Genomic DNA, 21125 nt, shown 5'->3' with positions numbered 1-21125 from the left:
AAGTTAAGAGGAAGGGTACACTGATTGAATTGTGGCTTAAGCTAGGAAGATTTAGAGGAGGACAATGCAAAATCTGTACACTGTTGTCAGAACTGGAAGAATGAATGGTGGATGCAAACTAATATCCGTCCACAACAAACTCTTTTTTTAATAATTATTTTATTTTACTTATTTGAAAGACACAGTTACAGAGAGAGGTAGAGACAGAGAGAGAGGTCTTCCATCCGCTGCTTTACTCCCCAGATAGCTGCAACGGCCAGAGCTGTGCCGATCCGAAGTCAGGAACCAGGAGCGTCCTCCAGGTCTCCCATGCGAATGCAGGGGCCCAAGGACTTGGGCCATCTTCCACTGCTTTCCCAGGCCATAGCAGAGAGCTGGATCAGAAGTGGAGCAGCCGGGACCAGAACCAGCGCCCATATGGGATGCCAGTGCTGCAGGCCAGAGCTTCAACCCGCTGTGCTACAGTGCCTGACCCCACAACAAACTTTTTTTTTTTTTTTTTTGGACAGGCAGAGTTAGACAATGAGAGAGAGAGAGACAGAGAGAAAGGTCTTTTTCTGTTGATTGACTCCCTAAGTGGCTGCTATGGCTGGTGCGTTTCGGTCAGCACACTGCGCTGATTTGAAGCCAGGAGCCAGGTGCTTCCTCCTGGTCTCCCATGCGGGTGCAAGGCCCAAGCACTTGGGCCATCCTCCACTACACTCCCTGGCCACAGCAGAGAGCTGGACTGGAAGAGGGGCAACCGGGACAGAATCTGGCACCCCAACAGGGACTAGAACCCGGGGTGCCGGTGCCACAAGCGGAGGATTAGCCTAGTGAGCCGCGGCGCCAGCCCAAACTCTTTTTTTTTTTTTTTTTTTTTAAAAAAAAAGGATTTATTTATTTATTTGAAAGGCAGAGTTAGAGAGAGAGAGAAAGAGAGAGAGATCTTCCATCCTCTGGTTCATCCCCCAGATGGCCACAACAGCCAAGACGGGGCCAGGCAGAATCAAGGAACCAAGAGCTTATTCTGGGTCTTACACATAGGAGGCAGGGGACCAAGCACTTGCACTGTCTTCCATTGCTTTCCCGGGCCATTGGCAGGGAGCTGAATCAGAAGTGAAGTAGGACTCAAACCAGTGCTCAAGATGCCAGCATCACAGATGGTGGCTTAACCGAGGACACCATGACGCCAGCCCCCACAACACACTCTTAGCACTGTATCTGAAGTGTTTCAAAGAGATATTGTTGGAAAATCACTATGGTACAATTTCGACAAGAAGCTGATGTCTACCATGCTCACAGTCCCACACTGGCCATGGTGCTGTGCTCACTCTAAGTTGTCTGGACTGAGGTCTTTCTTATGGAAGCAGAGAGGACCAATCTACCTACATAATAATATCTTCTCAGAGGATTTATGGTCACGATTTTAGGATTAACGATCTTACGATGTCTTTACATAAAATTGTGGATTTGTCTACTTCTCTTTAGTTCTTTCAGCTTTTGCTTCATGTATCGTGGAGCTCTGTTTTAGGTACACATGCATTCAGTATCACGTCTTATTGGTGAATTTACTCTTTCGTCTTTCAAAATGCCCTTCTTTATCTCTGGTAACTTTCCCTTCTCTGAAGTCTACTTTGTCTGAAATTAATATAGGCGCTCAGCTTTGACTTGACAGTGTTTTCTTATTAACACTTTATTTTGATTTTTTTCCCAACACTTTAAAGATCTTGTCTCACCATCTAGGTTCTAGAGTTTCTAATGAGAAATATGCAGTCATAATTTTCCCATATGTGCAACTTTCCATTTTTTTTCCCCGTGACTTTCAATATTTTTCTTTATTTTTGATTTTCAACACTTTGCTTATGATGCATTGAGTTTAACCTATTTTGGTTTCATTAAGCTTCTTTTTTTAAAAAAAATTATTTTATTTATTTGAAAGGCAGAGTTATAGAAAGGTAGAGGCAGAGAGAGAGAGAGAGGTCTTCCATTATGCTGGTTCACTCCCCAAATGATTGCAGTGGCCAGATCCAAAGCCTGAGCTGATCCGGAGCCAGGAGCCGGGAGCTTTTTCCAGGTCTCCCACATAGGTGCAGGGGCCCACAGACTTGGGCCATCTTCCACTGCTTTCCCAGGCCATAGCAGAGAGCTGGATCTGAAGTAGAGCAGCCGGGACTTGAACCAGAGCCCATATGGGATGCCAGCGCTACAGGTGGCGGCTTCACCCACTGGGCCACAGCGTAGGCCCCCATTGAGCTTCTTGAATCCATAAATATTTGACTTTAAGCAAATTTGGAAAGTTTTTTGCCGTTGTTTCTTCAAATGTATTTCCTGAATCAGTCTCTTTCTCTTCTCCTTCTGTAATCCCATTGGCATGAATGTTGGATCACTAGGCCCCTGAGATTGTGGTAATTTTTCCATCTTTTTCTCTCCATTCTTCTTATTGTATAATTCTACTGGTCAATTTCAAAGTTCATGGACTTTTTCTTGTCATCTCTATTCTGGTATAGATCCTTGCAATGATTTTTTTTTGAAAGGCAGAGTTAGACAGTGGAAGAGACAGAAAGGTCTTCCTTCCGTTGGGTCACCCCCCAAATGGCCGCCGTGGCTGGCGCACTGCGCCAATCCAAAGCTGGGAGCCAGGTGCTTCCTCCTGTCTCCCATGCAGGTGCAGGGCCCAAGCACTTGGGTCATCCTCCACTGCCCTCCTGGGCCACAGCAGAGAGCTGGACTGGAAGAGGAGCAACTGGGACAGAACCAGCTCCCCAACCGGGACTAGAACCCGGAGTGCCGGCGCCGCAGGTGGAGTATTAGCCTAGTGAGCCACGGCGCCAGCCCGCAATGAATTTTTAATTTCAGATTTTGTGTCTCTCAGTTTTACAATTTTCACTTGGAGACATACAGACACACACACACACACACACACATGCACTCACACAAACGGTACTTCAAAAAGCTCATAGAAAAATATAAAAGATGTTTATTTTGGTTCAGAAAACTTGAAATCCATGCATATTTGTCTCATAATATACATTTCCCATGACCTTTTTGAAGACCTCTTATATGTATGAATTTCAAAATATTTTTGCACTAGAATAAATTTACCTTTTAATTACACTTTCCACAACCTTTCTGAAATATCTTTAAGTACATACATCATATATATATATATATATTCTCATTCTCTGCTGAGAACTTTATCTTTCCATTTATTTCAAGAATGTTCACATTTACCTTTCAATTATAATTGGTGCTGTAAAGTCAATATCTGTTAGTTCCAATTTGAGTCTCACTGACTTTAGTATCTTTTGATTGCCTTTTGTCTTGAGTATTGGCCAATTTTTCCTGGTTCTTTGAGCACTGAGTAATTTTTTATTGAATCCAGAATATTTTAAATATTATGATGCAAGATTTCAAGTTCTCTTACAATGTTCTAGTGAATGCTGACTTGTTGTTTGTGTTAGCAGACAATTAACTGGCTTAGGTTCAGACTACGAGCTGTGTCTCACCTGCTGTGGGTGGTGGTTCTAACGTCAGTCCAGTTTATAAGACTTCACTGTACTGTTCAGGTCTCTATGTCTCATGAGGCTCTTAGAGTTCAGTCTGGGAACTTGATAGTTGAATTCTTGAAGACTTTCCCATGCTTATTTGGGTTCTGTCATGCAAGGGGTAACTGGGAGTTGAGTCTGGGACTTGTATCAAGTTCTCTGCAGAATTAAAAGACATCTTTCCCCAGCTTTTTCCTCTTTGGCATTTCCCTATGTTCTCCGACCCTCCCTTTCCTGGTTCTTCTAGCCAGGAAGCTGGGGTTCTCTTGGAATTTTAATTTCCTGCAGTATTGTGCTGTTCTTTGTGAATGGGGATGCAAAAGGAAAGAAACAAGAAGAAGATGTGCACAGGGTTTGCCGCTCGCTTTGATACCACAGGGCCTCCTTCCCTAGCAGCTCTGGGCAGGCAGAGATAGCTGTTCTCTGCGAGCTATAGGCATTCAGATACCACCGCTGCTTCGGCAGTGCAGCCTAGTAGCTGGGGCCAGCCTCAGGACAGGGCTGGCAGAGAGACAGAGAAAGCACACTGAAAAAGTCAGCAAGTGCTCTTTCACACTGTCCTGCAGGACCTGCTTTTCCCAAACTTCTGGGTGGGAAGATGTAATTTCTCCCAGGGGGTTTCTGACAACGCCTGTGGTGATTCCAGCACTTAGCCTGCGCTTCGGGTAAATCCAGGAGATCAGAGTTGAACACGCCACACAACTCTCAGAGGCTGATGGCTTTGACTTTTGTTCTCTCTCTGCCGGTTGTTCACTTTGGGGTCCTTAGGTTTCGGGGTTTTGTACTTTCTCCACAGTGTTAGTTATTGCCAGTGGGAAGGGGAGATGGTAGTTGGTTTATTCATCTTGGCTGGCGCTGGATATCTCACACCTCATGACTGAGGGATGGAGGGATAGCAGGAGCCCCAAGAAGGCATAGAATTTATCCTGAATGTGATGAAAATCATCAAAGAAAATAAAACCAATTTAGAGATAGGCCATTTCTGAATACAGAACACATAGGGTATCAGAATTTCCATGAGTACAGGACTCTGGAGCCAAGTAAGGTCCTGACTGTGACCTTGGCCTCTGTTTTTTCCTGTGCCTGGAGTGATTGATGAGAGCGGGCGGGCCGTTGTGCCAGAATCTGAAGTGTGACCCCACCCAGAGGGTCAAGGCAGGAGTGTTTACCTCCAAATTCAGTACTTTTATTTATGCAATATTTTACTTAGGAACTTTGGGAATATATAGGTTTCAAGAATGTTTAGAACTAATGAGATTTCGCCCTCCCCTGGTTTTTCGTTTGCTTTTGTTTTTTGTTTTTTAGGTTTTTTTTCTTTTCTTTTTTTTGGTTCTCAGATATTTCACAAAAGGAAAGGATTTTAAATAAAATTTGCTATGTAAAAACCACTTTTTCCCCCAAAAGTAAGTGAGGCAAAGAAAATGCAGAGACCTCTTAGCTTTATTAAGCATAAATAGCTATTGATGCTTCACACAAGTGGAGTAAGTGGAGTGCATGGGCCCCAGTTCAGTGTGCGCTCAGAACCAGAGCTGTGACCAGCTTAAGGGTCTGTTGGCGGCTGTGATGTGGTGGTTTCCTGTTGGATGTTTCATCACTTCCCCCTTGGGAGTGGGCGACACCCTTGCCCTGTGTTCCCATCTGATCCCTTCCTCCTTGAGGCCATTGGATGACCCAGGATGATCCTTTTGCTTTAAGGCTTAAATTCTTTTTTTTTTTTAATTGAAGGTAAACACACTTCATGTATCAGATTTAGGAGCACAGTGATGCTTCCCACCCCACACTCCCTCCCGCCCATGCTCCCATCTTCCTCCTCCTTCCTCTCTTATTCCCTCTCTTAATTTTTACAGTGATCGACTTTTAGTTTACTTTATACTTATAAGATTAACCCTACACTAAGTAAAGAGGTCAACGAATAGTAAGAAATAAACACTGTTCCTCAACAGTAAAGACAAGGGCTGTAAACAATCATCAAATCTCAAAATGTGAATTTCACTCTTACACATTAATTTTTTTGTACTCTATTAATTACCACAGATCAGGGAAAACATATGGCTTTTGTCTGTTTGGGACTGACTTATTTCACTAAGTATAATAATTTCCAGTTGCTACCATTTTGTTGGAAAAGACAGGATTACATTATTTTTTACAGCTGAGTAGTATTCCATACCCTATATATTCCATAGTTTCTTTATCCGGTCATCAGTTGATGGGTATCTGGATTGATTCCATATCTTAGCTATTGTGAATTGAGCTGCAATAAACAAAGGGGTACAGATCACTCTTTCATGTACTGATTTAATTTCCCTTGGGTAAATTCTCAGGAGTGGGACTTGGATCATACGGTAGGTCTACATTCAATCTCTGAGGTATCACCATACTGTCTTCCACAGTGGCTGCACCAGTCTACATCCTCACCAACAGTGGATTAGGGAACCTTTTCCCCCACATCCTTGCCAGCATTTACTGATTGTGGATTTCTGTATGAGAGCCATTCTAACTGGGGTGAGGTGAAACCTCACTGTGATTTTGCATTTCCCTGATGGCTAGTGATCCTGAGCATTTTTTCACCTGTCTATTGGCCATTTGAATTCCAAGGAAGGTACTTGATCTAAGCTGTGTGCTATGGTTTGAAAGTCTGTCCCCACCAAAACTCATGTTGGAAGCTAGTTGCACTGTAACAGTGTGAAGAGGTAGGGACCTCTTAGAGGTGCTTCTGTCATGAAGACTTGGCCTTTGAGAATGGATCAGTGCTGACTTGACCTTGTCCGGTGTGGTATCTTCCACTACGGGATAACAGCAAGAAAGCCTTCACTAGATGCTGGCACCTTAACCTTGGACTTCTTAGCCTCCAAAACTATTTGTTAACAAATTTCTATTCTTTATAAATTACCTATCAGTGGCATTCTATAGCAGCACAAAACAGACCAAGACACTGGGCTACACAACTTTCTCCGGGAATATGAATTAGGGTAGATGCTGTTGTACCTGAGTGAGTATGAACAAAGCAGCACCACACATTGATAACATTTGATGGTCCTTTATTGCCGGCGGTGGAGAGTGGGCTCATGCCCTAATGAACTCTCGACCCTGAAGCCCAAAGCAACAGGGTTTATAAAGGCAAAAACCACAAAATCGGGAGGGGAATACATGGTTGCTAGGATTGGGGGGAATACATGGTTATCGGGGTCAAGCTGACCTAAAACCTATGCGAAACTAGTATCAATTATAATCTTGACAATACCAGTTACAATCTTAACAATTCCAATTATAACCTTGACATTAATCCAGGTATTGGTTTTTTTTTGTTTGTTTGCTTGTTTTGTTGTTGTTGTTGTTTTTTTTTTTTTTTTTTTTTTTGGACAGGCAGAGTGGATAAGTGGATAGTGAGAGAGAGAGACAGAGAGAAAGGTTTTCCTTTTGCCGTTGGTTCACCCTCCAATGGCTGCCACGGCTGGCGCGCTGCGGCTGGCCCACCGCGCTGATCCGAAGGCAGGAGCCAGGTGCTTCTCCTGGTCTCCCATGGCGTGCAGGGCCCAAGCACTTGGGCCATCCTCCACTGCACTCCCTGGCCACAGCAGAGAGCTGGCCTGGAAGAGGGGCAACCGGGAAAGAATCCAGTGCCCCGACTGGAACTAGAACCCGGTGTGCCGGCGCCGCTAGGTGGAGGATTAGCCTATTGAGCTGCGGCGCCGGCCAGGTATTGGCTTTAATCATATGTAGGACATAGACAAATTACATTTTTATCATTAACCCAGGTGCAGCCTATCCACTTCCAAGCTTGAGCGATCATGCTAGGGGGTTTCTATGCTCTGCCAAGTGTGATGTAGTGGACTGCTATTGTCCAACTGTTTTTGATCACAGTTTCAGACCAGAGTCTCACGGTGTGGGGGGGCACCTTCCCAGAATGGAGTCTCAGGTTCTCCAAAATGGAGTCCCTACTGTCAAGGTGTTACTTCAATGCAAAACATGCAGATTCAAGACCCATGAGTGGCTGCCTTTTGCCCTGCTTTCTAGAGGGAAAGGAGACTCAGTTATGGATAAAGAAACAGGATTCGAGAGAAACAGAACTGAAAGTAAGGGGCGGGGGAGTGTTTGCTGGGTTCTGGGAGCTTTCCGTGTTTTGGTTCCAGTCCATCTTGTGTTTCGTTGGATCCCTACCCTTGGGTCCCTTGAGACCCCAGTTCCTGGATTATTATACAATTTTCCCTTTGAACCTCAGCTAACTTGAGCTGCTTTCTTTCATATACATCCAAAAAGTACACAGAGCCAGAAATTACTCTGTTCCTGTGCCCAGACCCTGGGTAGAGGGCTAGTGAGTAAGAATATTTGGTAATCAGGTAATAGAGTCAAGTTATTAGGCCCCTGTGAAATCCAGCCTAGAACCCTAGTTTATTTATATTTACTTTATTAGCAATTAATCTTCTAGCTCAGAAATCCCTTGTGGGCAGATTTTCTATTGCAGCTATGAATTCTTTGAAGAGATCATTCATGCATTCATTCATTCTGTATTTACTGAGTACCTATTGTGTACCAGGGATACAATAATATGTTAAAAATAGTAGCAATAGGCTGGCGCCATGGCTCACTTGGCTAATCCTCCGCCTGCGCTGCCGGCACCCTGGGTTCTAGTCCCGGTTAGGGCACTGGTTCTGTCCCAGTTCCAGTCCAGCTCTCTGCTGTGGCCCGGGAAGGCAGTGGAGGATGGCCCAAGTGCCTGGGCCCTGCACCCGCATGGGAGACCGGGAGGAAGTACCCGGCTCCTGGCTTCAGATCAGCGCAGTGCCCGCCGTAGCGGCCATTAGGGGAGTGAACCAACGGAAGGAAGACCTCTCTCTCTCTGTCTCTCTCTCACTGTCTATAACTCTCTCTCTGTCTCTCTCACTGTCTAACTCTGCCTGGCCAAAAAAAAAAAAAATAGTAGCAACAATAATAATGATATAACTTACCATTTTTAAGTACATGCTTGACATACATTATTTTGTGTAATCCTCACAACACCTTGTAAATTAAATATCTCTGGTTTAGTTATTAGATAAGAGAACCAGAACCTGGAGAAGCTCATCAATGGGCTCAAAGCCACAGTAAATCACAGAGCAAAATTTCATGCTCAGAACTGCCTGACTCCAAAACTCGTGCTTACAGAAAGAATGAAGCCAATCCCGCGTGTGCTTTTTCTTTCCAGTTTCAAGGCTTTTGGGGAATGGAGAGTTGACACAACCTGTAGCCCTGATGTAAGGAATCCTGTAGACGCTGGTAGTGGGAAAGTGTGCCTTTATAAAATGAGTCATCAAATTTGCTCTATGACAGAAGGTCTGGTTGTTAGAGGAAACATGATGAAATGTCTCACTCATCACTCATGCGGACAGGGTCTGAGGCCTACACTGAGGTTCTTTGTATTGTGGTGCAAGGGAAAAATTGGATCTTGCAAAACAGCTTGTTTATGCCAGCAGAAATAGGTTGAGTCAATATTCAACTATTCTTTATTAAAAGTAGTTTATGAATCAAAAACAGAATGCTATTTCCTTAATATTTTAAAAATAACAAATTCTAAATCATGTCTAGCATTATAATAAATAATGAAACACTACAGTATTTCTACCAAATTTGATACAAAACAGAGATGCCTCCTTTCACCACTGAAAAACATGTTTAGTTTTTTACTTGAAAGGCAGAGAGGCAGAGAGACAGAGAGATCTCCTGTTGACCAGTTCACTCTCCAAATGCCAGCAACAGCCAGGTCTGGGCCAAGCTGAAGCCAGGATCTTGGAACTCAATCCAGGTCTCCCGCATGGGTGTCATGGACCCAGGCACGTGGGCCATCATCTACTGCCTCCTGGGGGTGCTTTGGCAGGAAGCTGGAAGTGGAAGCATGGCCAGGACTCAAACCAGGCACTCTGATTGCTGGCGTCTCAAGTGGCACCTGAACGGCTATACCAAATGTCCAGCCCTCTCCACATTTACATTTTCCAACACTTTGGGCTTTGTTTGTTTTATCCTATTATCTTTGAACTTCTCCTTGCTTTATTTTATTTATATTCTTATCACAATCTTCTGTAAAACACACTTATGAAGTTTTTTTAAATATTTTTTCTTGGTTTATGACTTTTTTTTTTTTTTCAGGCAGAGTGGACAGTGAGAGAGAGAGACAGAGAGAAAGGTCTTCCTTTGCCGTTGGTTCACCCTCCAATGGCTGCCGCGGCTGGCACGCTGCACTGATCCGATGGCAGGAGCCAGGAGCCAGGTGCTTTTCCTGGTCTCCCATGGGGTGCAGGGCCCAAGCACCTGGGCCATCCTCCACTGCACTCCCTGGCCACAGCAGAGGGCTGGCCTGGAAGAGGGACAGAATCCGGCGCCCCAACAGGGACTAGAACCCGGGGTGCCGGCGCCGCTAGGCGGAGGATTAGCCTAGTGAGCCGCGGCGCCGGCTTTTTCTTGGTTTATGAATTTTTTCATCTACATCAGACTCTTAGTTCTTCTTTGTCTCCCTCCCTCTCTCCCTCCCTCCATCCCTCCCTCTCTTTCCCTTCCTTCCTTCCTTCCTTCCTTCCTTCCTTCCTTCCTTCCTTCCTTCCTTCCTTCCTTCCTTCCTTCCTTCCTTTCTTTCTTTCTTTCTTTCTTTCTTTCTTTCTTTCTTTCTTTCTTTCTTTCTTTCTTTCTTTCCTATCCCTGGCTGATTGTAGCTTGCTTGTGCTGAACATGCACTTTTTTCTAGACCTTCAGATGGCTGACAGAGTGAGAATGAATTCTTCATGATTCCCATCCCTTTATTCCATTCTCAAATGATGTTCATATCTGCTCCAGGAGTTGGTTAATTTTTTTTGTTGGCCAGGTATCCTGTTTCCATGGTGAGTATCTCTGGATCTCTGAGAGTCCCTGGGAACTGTTAGATCTTCCACTGAGATCTTGAGGAATCTTGGACTACACTCTGTTGAATTTTCCCTTGATTTTCCATGGTCTGTGTACTTAACTTCTTGAATCTGTTTTTCTCCAAGTTAGGGACCGTTCCAGGGACTGTTACTGAGAATTTCCCCTTCATTCCTCGATATCCTTGCGGCGGGTAGGATCAGGAGCTGTGACGCTGTGACTTGTTCTCTCAGAATCTTTTGCTTCTTTCCTCAACAGCCAAGTTCTGAAGTTTACAGCTAACAGTTATACTTCTCTTCTTATTCTGTTGCTGCTGGTCAATTCTCAGAGGTATTAATTTTTATCTTTTGGGGTGATCATCTGAAAGAGCAAAGTGCGATTATATAAAATTGTATAAAATAGTAATTTAATTGATGCCTTTTCAGCATTTATAGAGGTGATCATATGATTTTTTTTCTTTATTCTGCTGATGTGATGTATCACGTTTATTGATTTGTGCAGGGTGAACCATCCCTGAGTCTCTGGGACAAATTATACTTGGTTGGGATGATTGATCTTTTTGATGTGTTGTTGAGTTTGCTTTTTAATTTGCTATTTTTTGAGTTTTTTTTTAAATCTATGTTCATCAGGGATACTGATCCGTAATTTTACTTTTTCGTCTATGTCCTTTTCTGGTTTAGGAATCAAGATAATTCTGGCCTAGTGGAATTAATTTGGAAGGGGTCCTTCCCTCCCTTCCATTTTTTTTAATAGTTTGAGAAGAATTTCTCAAATTTCTTAAAATGTTTAGTTATCTTATTTATTTGAAAGGAAGAGAGGCAGAGAAATACAGAAAGACTCACAGAAATTTTCCATCTACTGTTTCTCTCCCTGAACTCCTGGAACAACCAGGACCGAAGCCAGTAAATCAATCCAGATTCCCAACTACGTGACCCATCATCACTGCCTCCCAGGGTTTGCACTAACAAGCATCTGGGTAATGAACAGAGCCAGGACTTGAACCTATAAGCTACAGGTGCCCCAAGTGGCATCTTAACTGCTGCACCAAACACCTACCCCAAGAAGAGTTGGTTTGAATTCTTTCTTAAAAGTTTGGCAGAATTCAACAGGGAAGTCATCTGGTCCTGGACTTTTCTTTGTTGGAAGACTTTCAATTACTGATTCAATCTCATTATAAGTCTATTTTGGTGAGTTATATGCATCCAAAAACTTATTCATTTCTTCTAGGCTAACTTGTTGTTATATAGTTGTTCACAGCAGTCCCTGATGGCCCTTTGTATTTCTGTGGAATTGTTGTAGTAGCTCCTCTCCCAGCTTGGATTTTATTCCTTTGGGTATTCTCTCCTATTTTGCTTGGCTACCCTAGTTAAAGATCTATCAGTTTTGTTTAATCTCTTCAAAAAGTCATCTCTTTGTTTCATTGTTCTTTTGTATTATTTTTAGGTTCTATTTCATTTATTTTTGCTTTGATCTTTATTACTTATTTCCTCTTACTCACCTTGTTTTTTTTTTTAAATTTCCTGGTGGTAATTAAATGCACTACAATATTTTTTATTTAGCTTACATAAATACTCTATAAGTACAGCTCGCAGAAAGAAAATGTTTAGTGCTATTTACATTCATTTAAAAACTCTGCTCTATACAAATTCTGATCAGTATGAACAGTATCTTTGTAGATCTGTGTATAAAACCTTTGCATCAAAGCATTAACAATGAATAAAATAACCTAATTACATTTAGACAAAGCTGACCATTTGAATCCATTTACACTTAATGTTTGTAAAGGTCAAGGACACTTCTTATAAGGACAGTACATAATGTCAGCCTGCAACTTCATTTTTAAAAAGGCTAAAGTTATTTATATGGAATACTGTTCTATATACAAAATGCCAATCTATATTTAAGTTCTATAGTTAGGTATTTTATAAGTCTTTTATTAAATATATTCTACATATTATTTGTAATTTTACCCAGGAAGAACTTTTTCCCAGTGAAAAAATATAAAATCTTTCATATTTTTACAGCTTTAGATGAAACTAGTTCATGCTTTGGTGCTGTGCAAATTGTTTTTAGCATACCAATCTTTAAATTATTGATATAAAATAAAAAGAAGGGCATTTTAATCACGTATGCCTTTAAAAAATCAGCTTTTTATTTTAATACAACTGCAAGCACTGATACCCAATGAAAACTACATAAAGAAACAAAACAAGTTAATATGGAGGTATATTTTTTGAATATTAAGAATTTATCTGAACTCTAATGAGTATGCCTGACACTGGGACACTGTTTCAGATGAGCAGTTATTATCAAGGAACATTTCAACTTACTGATATTCAAATACATAAAACTGGTCAGTCAACGAGGTTTTCTGTTTCTGCACAGTCATGAGAGCCTCTGAGCGACTGGAACCCCCTCCCACATTCAGGCTCGGGGGTGCGCGCTCGCCCCTTCCGGTGCTGTCTCAGCAGTCAGCTACTGCAGGACTCAGAGTGCGTGTGTTGAAGGGAAAAGCTTGGTTTGGTCAGCTTTAACAATGGGCACGTTTTGTTTCTGTGTTTCCGTTAGTTGCTGTGAGAAGTCACACTCAGGGCAGCGTCCTGTGCCCACGCAGCCACAGCAGCCAAAGGCGTTGAATCCACGCAGCATTTGACTCCCTTTCCATTTTTTTCCCCTCTTCAATAACTACTTGGTGTCTTCCAGCACGGAACTTCACATATGAGATTTCTAGGTACTACAGACTGCTATCCATTCTCCTGATGAGGAAAATAATGTCAACGCTTTTTAGTGCAAATTGTATTTGGAACACCTGATTTGTTAGTTCTGGTGATGAAAACTCGTGATAGCAAAGTGGTTTCTGCTAGGAGAGGGAACTTGGTAACAATTTTCCTGGAGATTGACCGCATTCAAAAACATATATATATATATATATATATATATATATATACATACATATATATATATACACACACACATATATATGTATGTAGATAAGTTTTATATATATATATATAAGTTTTTAAGCTTTCTATTCAGTGAAATAAATGCATAGGAGAGTGAGGGCCTATCTAAAAGAGAGGGGGAAATCTGGATTCATACCAAGTACCAGGAGCCAGCCACGTGGAGGAGCATGTAGGCCAGAAAGCATAGAGCTTACTAATTGTAAGTGGGGTCCCCCTTAAGACAGAAAGAATGTATCTTACAGACTCTCTGATACTAGGTGGTGATTGGCTACCCTTATGTAGATTATAAACCTGTTTAGCTTGAGTATAGAGAATTATAATTTAAGAGCCCATTAGGAATTTTATTGGCAATAACAGTTCCCAGAGAGAATCAAAGAGGCAGGTCCAGCATGTCCGCCTTAAGGTGCAGCAGTTGTGATGTGACGAAGGCAAAAGGCTTTACTTATCTTTTTGCTTTGAAGAGGTACTTAAGGTTTCTGATTGGCTTACAGGAATAGTTTGGTGTGTCTTTTGAGTTCACCTGTAAGACTTAAGGGGTACGGTCCCTTCCATTTAAGCCACAACTGATCTGAAGAGGATCTTTCTAGGAATGGCTTGCTCAGGAATTCCTAACATTGGAGTTTTTGTCAAAAGCTCCCTAAGTCCTTGGAACACCTTCTGTAGCTCCCTGTCCAGCACAGTGTGTCAGTGTCGGGGCTTATTCCCAGCAGCGTGACAGCCGGAGCCTGCCGCCCACCGGATCACACAGCAATCACTCTCGCCCGTCTTCTCACGGTTCCTCTGACCCTGGGAGTTTGGCTCCCAAAGCGTCTCTCTGGCCACCAGATGCATCACTGTCATCTTGCCAAAAGGAAGTTTCAATGTTCCTAATGAGACATTTCCATGTAGGAATCGTCCTTGATAGAACAGAATACTTGTTGGACTGCTGACCTGTGCTTCTTCCGAGTCCACTGGCCAATTGTCATACACACGCTTTGCAATGGCGGAAGCAGAATCCTTAGGAGAAAACAGGAACTCTTTTGTTTTTCCGCTTACCAAGATGAGGCGCAGATTTATCATATCCCCGGGACATTACCGGACCTCACCTTGGGTTTTATTTGTTCTTGTTTTCCTAGGTCCTTCAGATGCATTGTTAGGTTGTTTATTTGATATCTTGTGTGTTTTTTTTTAAATGTTTCAACACTTACTATGAAAACGCCCCTCTGTGTACTATTTTTGCTATAGCCCATAAATTTTGTTATGCTGTGTTTCCATTTTTATTAATTTGAAGGAATTTTAGAATTTCCCTTTTGATTTCTCCAATGACTATTGTTCTCTCAGAATTGTGTTGTTCAGTCTCTGTGTTTGTGCAATTCCTTGAGTTTCTTTTGCTGTTAATTTTGAGGTTTCCTCCATTGTGGTCAGAAAACAATTCATTATATAATTTTTTTGGTCTGTTGAGACTTGTTTTGTGGCCTAATATATGGTCTATCTGAGAGAATGTTAGATATGCTGGTGAAAATGTGTGTTCTGTAGCTGTTGGGTGGAATGTTCTGTCAATATCTGTTAGGTCCATTTAGTCTACAGGGTGCTTTAACTCTGTTTCCTTGTTGATTTTTGTTCGGATTATCTGTCCATTGATGAAAGTGGGGTGTTGACGTCTCCCATTTTTATTGTACTGGAGTTTATGTCGCTCTTTCTTTCTTTCTTTCTTTCTTTCTTTCTTTCTTTCTTTTATTTGACAGGTAAAGTTACAGACAATGAGAGAGAGAGACAGAGAGAAAGGTCTTCCTTCCATTGGTTCACTTCCCTAATGGCTACTACGGCTGGAGCTACACTGATCCAAAGCCAGGAGCCAGGAGCTTCCTCCTGGTCTCCCATGCGGGTGCAGGGCCCAAGCACTTGGGCCATCCTCCACTGCTTTCCCAGGCCACAGCAGAGAGCTGGACTGGAAGAGGAGCAACCGGGACTAGAACCTGATGCCCATACGGGATGCCAGCACTGTAGGCGGAGGATTAACCTTGTGCACCACGGCGCCGGCCCCTCTCCCATTATTTCTAATAATGTTTGTTCTATGAAATCGAGTGTACTGGCGTTAGGTACATATACAGTGCCAATTGTTGTTTTTTCTTGTTGAATTGATCCCTTGATCATTATACGGTGATCTTTTGTGTTCCTGTTTACAATTTTTGTCTATTTTTTTAAAAGATTTATTTATTTTACTTTAAAGTCACAGTTACACAGAGAGAGAAGGAGAGGCAGAGAGAGAGAGAGAGAGGTCTTCCATTCACTGGTTCACTCCCCAGATGGCCGCAATGGCTGGAGCTGTGCCAATCCGAAGCCAGGAGCCAGCAAATTCCTCTGCGTCTCCCACATGGGTGCAGGGGCCCAAGAACTTGAGCCATCTTCCACTTTCCCAGGCCACAGCAGAGAGCTGGATCAGAAATGGAGCAGCCGGGTCTTGAACCGGAGCCTATATGGGATGCTGGCACTGTAGGTGGTGGCTTTACTCGCAACACCACAGTGCCGGCCTACAGTTTTTATCTTAGGTCTGTTCTGTCTGATACAAGTATATGATACAACTATTCATGCCTGTTTTTGGTTTCCATTTGCATGGACTATCTTTCATCCTTTCACTTCCAGTCTATGTGTCTTTACTGGTAAAGTGGATTTCTTATAGGCAGCATAGCACTGGGCCTTAATTTTATAAATCTGTTCAGCCAGTCTGTGTCTTTTAATTGGGGAGTTCGATCTGTTTACATTGATGGTTGTTATTGATAAGTTAACAACTCCATCCTGTCATTTAAGAAAATGTCTCCTCTTTATTTTGAATATCCTTTGTTCTTTTTCTAGCAGGTTTTAGACTTCCACATGTTTTCATGATGGTTCTTTTTCTTCCTTTTTCTGTGTTTATACCCCTCCCCCCCTTAAGTATTTATTGTAAGCTGGTCCAGTGGTTACGAATTTCCTTAGCTTTCACTTACTTTGGAAGGTCTTTATTTCTCCTTAATTATGGAATACATTTATGGATAAAGTAGTCTTGGTTGGCAGGTGATTTTTTTCAAAACTGGGCCTGTATCCTTCTGTTCCCTCCTGGCCCATAGGTTTCTGTTGAACAACCCCACTTTTTTTTTTTTTAAAGATTTATTTATTTTTCACTTGAGAGTCAGAGTTACACAGAGAGAGGAGAGGCAGAGAGAGAGAGAGAGAGAGAGAGAGAGAGAGGTCTTCCATCTGATGGTTCACTCCCCAATTGGCCGTAATAGCTGGAACTGCACCAATCCGAAGCCAGGAACCAGGAGCTTCCTCTGGGTCTCCCATGTGGTTGCAGGGGCCCAAGGACTTGGGCCATCTTATACTGCTATCCTGGGCCACAGCAGAGAGCTGGATTGGAACTAGAGCAGCCGGGACTAGAACCGACGCTCATATGAGATGCTGGAGCTTCAGGCCAGGGCATTAACCTGCTGCACCACAGCACTAGCCCCCTGAACAATCCGAATTTAATGAGAATTCCCTTACAAGAGACCTGGTGCTTTCTCTTGCAAATGTTAGTTTTCTCTCTTTCTGTTGTACTTTTGCATTATAGTTATGATCTTTTCTGGTTGTATCTGTTTGGGGTCTTAAGAGCATGTCCATGTCCTCCAGATGAAGGGAGTTTTTAGCTATTACGTCACTGGATAGCTTTTCTAAGCTTCTACTCCCTTTGGATTTCCACAATTCAAATATTTGTTCATTTAATGATGTCTCAAAGGTCTTGAAAAAAGTATCTTCATTTATTTTAATCTTGTTTTGCTTTTTGCTTTTTTTTTTTTTTTTTTTTTTTTGCTCTACTGGGAGAATTCAGAAGACCTGTCTTCAAGTTCAGGTATTCTTTCTTCTGCTTGACCTACTCTGTTGTTAAGGCTTTTAACTGTATTTCTATTTGACTTACCTTCCATTTCTAAGATTTCTTTTCGGTTCTCTTTTAAGATCTCTCTCTCTCTTTGCTGAATTTATTGTTTGTATTGCATGTTCACCAACTTCCATTCAGCCGTCTGTGTTCCCTTGCACCTCTTTGAACATCCTTCTAGTCATTCTTTTGGATTCTTTATATCAGGCATTTCCTCAACCTCCCTCTCTCTGGGATCTGTTACAAAAGCGTTATTTTATTCCTTCAAGGGGGCCACACTGCCTGCTTTCCATGCTTCCTGTGCACCTAGGTTGATATTTGCTGCAAAGGGTGGAGCAGTTGTTTCTACTACTTTTAGTGAACGGTTCTTGTGGTCAAAGGCTTTTCCTGTGTGTCTTCAGATCCGGGTTTGGTAGGCTACTCTGGCTTTATTTCAGCTGTGTGCTGTAGTATGTATTTTCCTCTTCTACAGCAGTTGATGGCAAGAGCAGTGGGAGCATGGGGTGCTCCTCCAGTTCAACAGAGTGGGACAGGATCCAGGATCACAGGGGTGCCAGCCCTCAGTCTATTGTGGTTGAGGTTATGAGAGGGCCAGCCCAGAGTCCTGGAGGGGTCACTCAGGTGCCCACACTAGCAGGGGCATGGTCAGGATCACAGTAACAATGGTCCAAAGCCTAGCAGGAGCACACAAGTCCCTGTAGTGCCAACCCCAAGTTTCTGTATAATATCTTGGCATCCATTCACCTCTTCTTTCCCCAATTAGTCTCTGTATTTGCTGCCTGGGATTGGAAGAGGAATGGAGTAAGCAATCCTATGCCACAGTACTAGATCACACCAGGAGTCCACAGCCAAGGCTGCCAAGACCCATGCAGCATAGTATAGGGTCAAGGCCCACTTTGTTGTGGGCAGCCTGCTGCTGAGGTGAACTTAAAGCTCAAGGCCACTGCAAGCAACCAGGTGATGCTGGCTATCATGGAAGTCCAGTTGACTGAAGTTATGGCTTTCCACTTGGGACTAGGGCAGGCCCAGGAGCTCCACTCACAGGCCCTGGTCTGAGGACAGTGACCATTAGTATATAGCTAGTGATGATTTTACCAGGTCCAATACAGGGTCCAATACCAGATCCAATACAGGGTCTTGTGCTCACTTTGATGCCCTACTCCCAAGTGACTGGAGTCTCGCTCCTTGCTGTTTTCCCACAGTGGAGAAGAAGAGGTAAAGATAGTCCTTTGGCTGCCACAGCTGACATTAACCTGGGTTACACTTGAGTCTCACAGTTCCAGTGTCCTGTGCTGTCCTGTGGGTGCACACCAAGACTGCAAGTGACTGGGAGTGATGCACAGCAAAGCATTCATCCATCCTATGAGGACATAGATCTCCATCAGAGGCTCTGTCTGCAAGTGCTGCCTTAGAGATAGGAGCCTCTGGTTTATATCTATAGTTAGACCAGCACTAAGCTTCAAGCCAATGTCCTGAGCTCACTTTCCCACCCTACTCCCCAGAGGGTAGAGTCCTGCTCTGCTGTCTGCCAGAGGCTAGGGGATGGATGGTGGAGGTAGTCCTTTGGCCACCCAGGCTGACGCTAGGTTGGGTTGCACCTGAGCCTCACCATCAGTGGCTCCTGCACATTCTTGGAGTATATATGAGGCCTATGCGATGGTGGTGGTGATACAGGCTGAAACAAGGCCACCCCACTGGGGTGCATGCCTCTGCCTGATGCCAGGGCAGATACAGGGATTTTGTGAGCACTGTCTTGGGCATAGAAGCCTTTGGGCTTTATCAGGGGCTGGATTCCTCTGTGGTAGGCCTGACTACCTACCAGTCCTTTTGTCTATTCATATAAACTGAGAGTGATTTCTCTCTATTTTTTTAAGATTTATTTATTTATTTGAGAGGCAGAGTTACAGACATAGAGAGGGAGAGACAGAGAGAAAAGTTTTCCATCTACTGATTCATTCCCCAAATGGCTGCAACGCCCAGAGCTGGGCTGATCCAGAGCCAGGAACCAGGAGCTTCCTCCAGGTCTCACACATGGATTCAGGGACCCAAGCACCCAGGCCATCCCCCAGTGTTTTCCCAGGCACATTAGTAGGGAGCTGGATCAGAAGTGGAACAGCTGGGAATCAAACCGGTATGCATATGGGATGCTGGTACGGCATGCAGAGGCTTAATCTGCTATGCCACAGCACCAACCCCCACTTCATTAAATTTACTGCAGCCCTATGGAACCATCTCTTGCGGAGTGCTGGAACAGGAATGGCACAACATTGTGATGCAGTGGGTAAAGCTGTCATTGGTGATGCTAGCATCCCATACAGGTGCTGGTTCTTGTCCTGGCTGTCCACTTCCAATCTCCTCCCTGCCGATGGCCTGGGAAAAGCAGTGGAGGATGGCTCAGGTGCTTGGGCCCATGCACCCACATGGGAGACCCAAATCGAGTTCTTAGTTCCTGGCTTTGGTCTGGGCCATTGTGGCCATCTGGGGAGTGCACCAATGGATAGAAGATATTTCTCTCTCTCTCTCTCTCTCTCTCTCTCTCTGTAACTCTTTCAAATAAATAAATAGATAGACAAGTCTTTAAAAAAGAGGACAGTTAAGCGAGGCTTGCTCCATTTCGACTCTAGTGTAAACTGTGAGGATTGAGTCCAGGGGTTACTATAGCGAAGAGGTGAGCTGTGGCAGAGCTGGGAGGAGCTGCAGACTGAGTTCATGCTGAGTAGTCAGTGTTTGCTCTGCCTTTTAAAATAACTTGAATGTTTTTCTTTATTGCGAAATACAATTTGCAAATGTGATTTTTCTTGCAATGTGATTTCTATGTGGGTGAGTCATGTTCCACCATACAGATAGCACAGAGATGTACTGGGATGACGTTATGTTGGATAACTAGAAATGAAACTTGTTGGCAGATGTGTATATAGATGGGGCAAAATGCCTCAGGACTCTGAAGAATGATGTCAGAGCCCAGATAACTTGGAAATCCCTGCCCTGAACTAGTTGGCTGTGAATTAATCACAGCTGGAAAATGCAGATGAGGAGAATGTCTCACAGATCCATGGCTGTGCTGGAATGATGTTCTTACCATAGTCAAGTTTATTAAGTCTACGTCTTAGAAAAGCTTAACTGTGTTCTATAATTTGAGCTTGTGGAAAACTGATTTAATATTCCACTGCCATACACACACGCACACACACACACAGGCTGAGGTTTGGCAAAGTTGAGTCAACGTGAAGAGTTGAAGTAGCTGCTCACACATTTCTTTTGACTTATTGGACGCAAGATATCATCTGGTCCGTAGTCTCGCTTACTTGGAAGACATACTCCTGTGAATAAATACTAACATGTTAACTCTGATCCTTAAAGACAGAGTTCACTGTCCTCCTTACTCACGATAAAAATCACAGTCGCCACAGGAAAGCGTGAATTCTGGCACTCACACGGAGGAAACGTTCCATGGAGTTGCTTTCCTACTCTGGAAGATTTTCAGAGAATAATTTCATGTTGGATGATTCCGTGAGGAATGACACAAGGCTGTCTCCTTGCTGTAAACGCTGTAATGCCTGCAGCCACATTGCCTTCTCTGGACACTGGAGAGTGTGACCCTGTGCAGGCGTGCGCATGCTTCCCCTTGGCTTCAGTTGTAAAGACGAGGGGTGCCAAGTGGGACTCAGCTGTGATGGCGATATAAGAGACTTCCAAGTGGCAATCTGGTCAAATATTAGATCAAATGATGGTGCGTTTTCTCAGATAAAAGCAAAAGGAGCTACTGCTGCCTCCCTTCTTTTCCTGCTGTAGTACAGTCTCATAAAAGCACACGTGTAGTAAGAGAAGTTTGAAACATGTAGTGAATTACAATCCTCACAGTGAACATGAGAACTGAGATGTGAATCTCTTGTTTCTGTGGCT

This window comes from Oryctolagus cuniculus, chromosome 4 (assembly GCF_964237555.1).
Source record: "Oryctolagus cuniculus chromosome 4, mOryCun1.1, whole genome shotgun sequence".
Taxonomy (NCBI): domain Eukaryota; kingdom Metazoa; phylum Chordata; class Mammalia; order Lagomorpha; family Leporidae; genus Oryctolagus; species Oryctolagus cuniculus.
Note: the sequence above shows the minus strand (reverse complement) of the source record.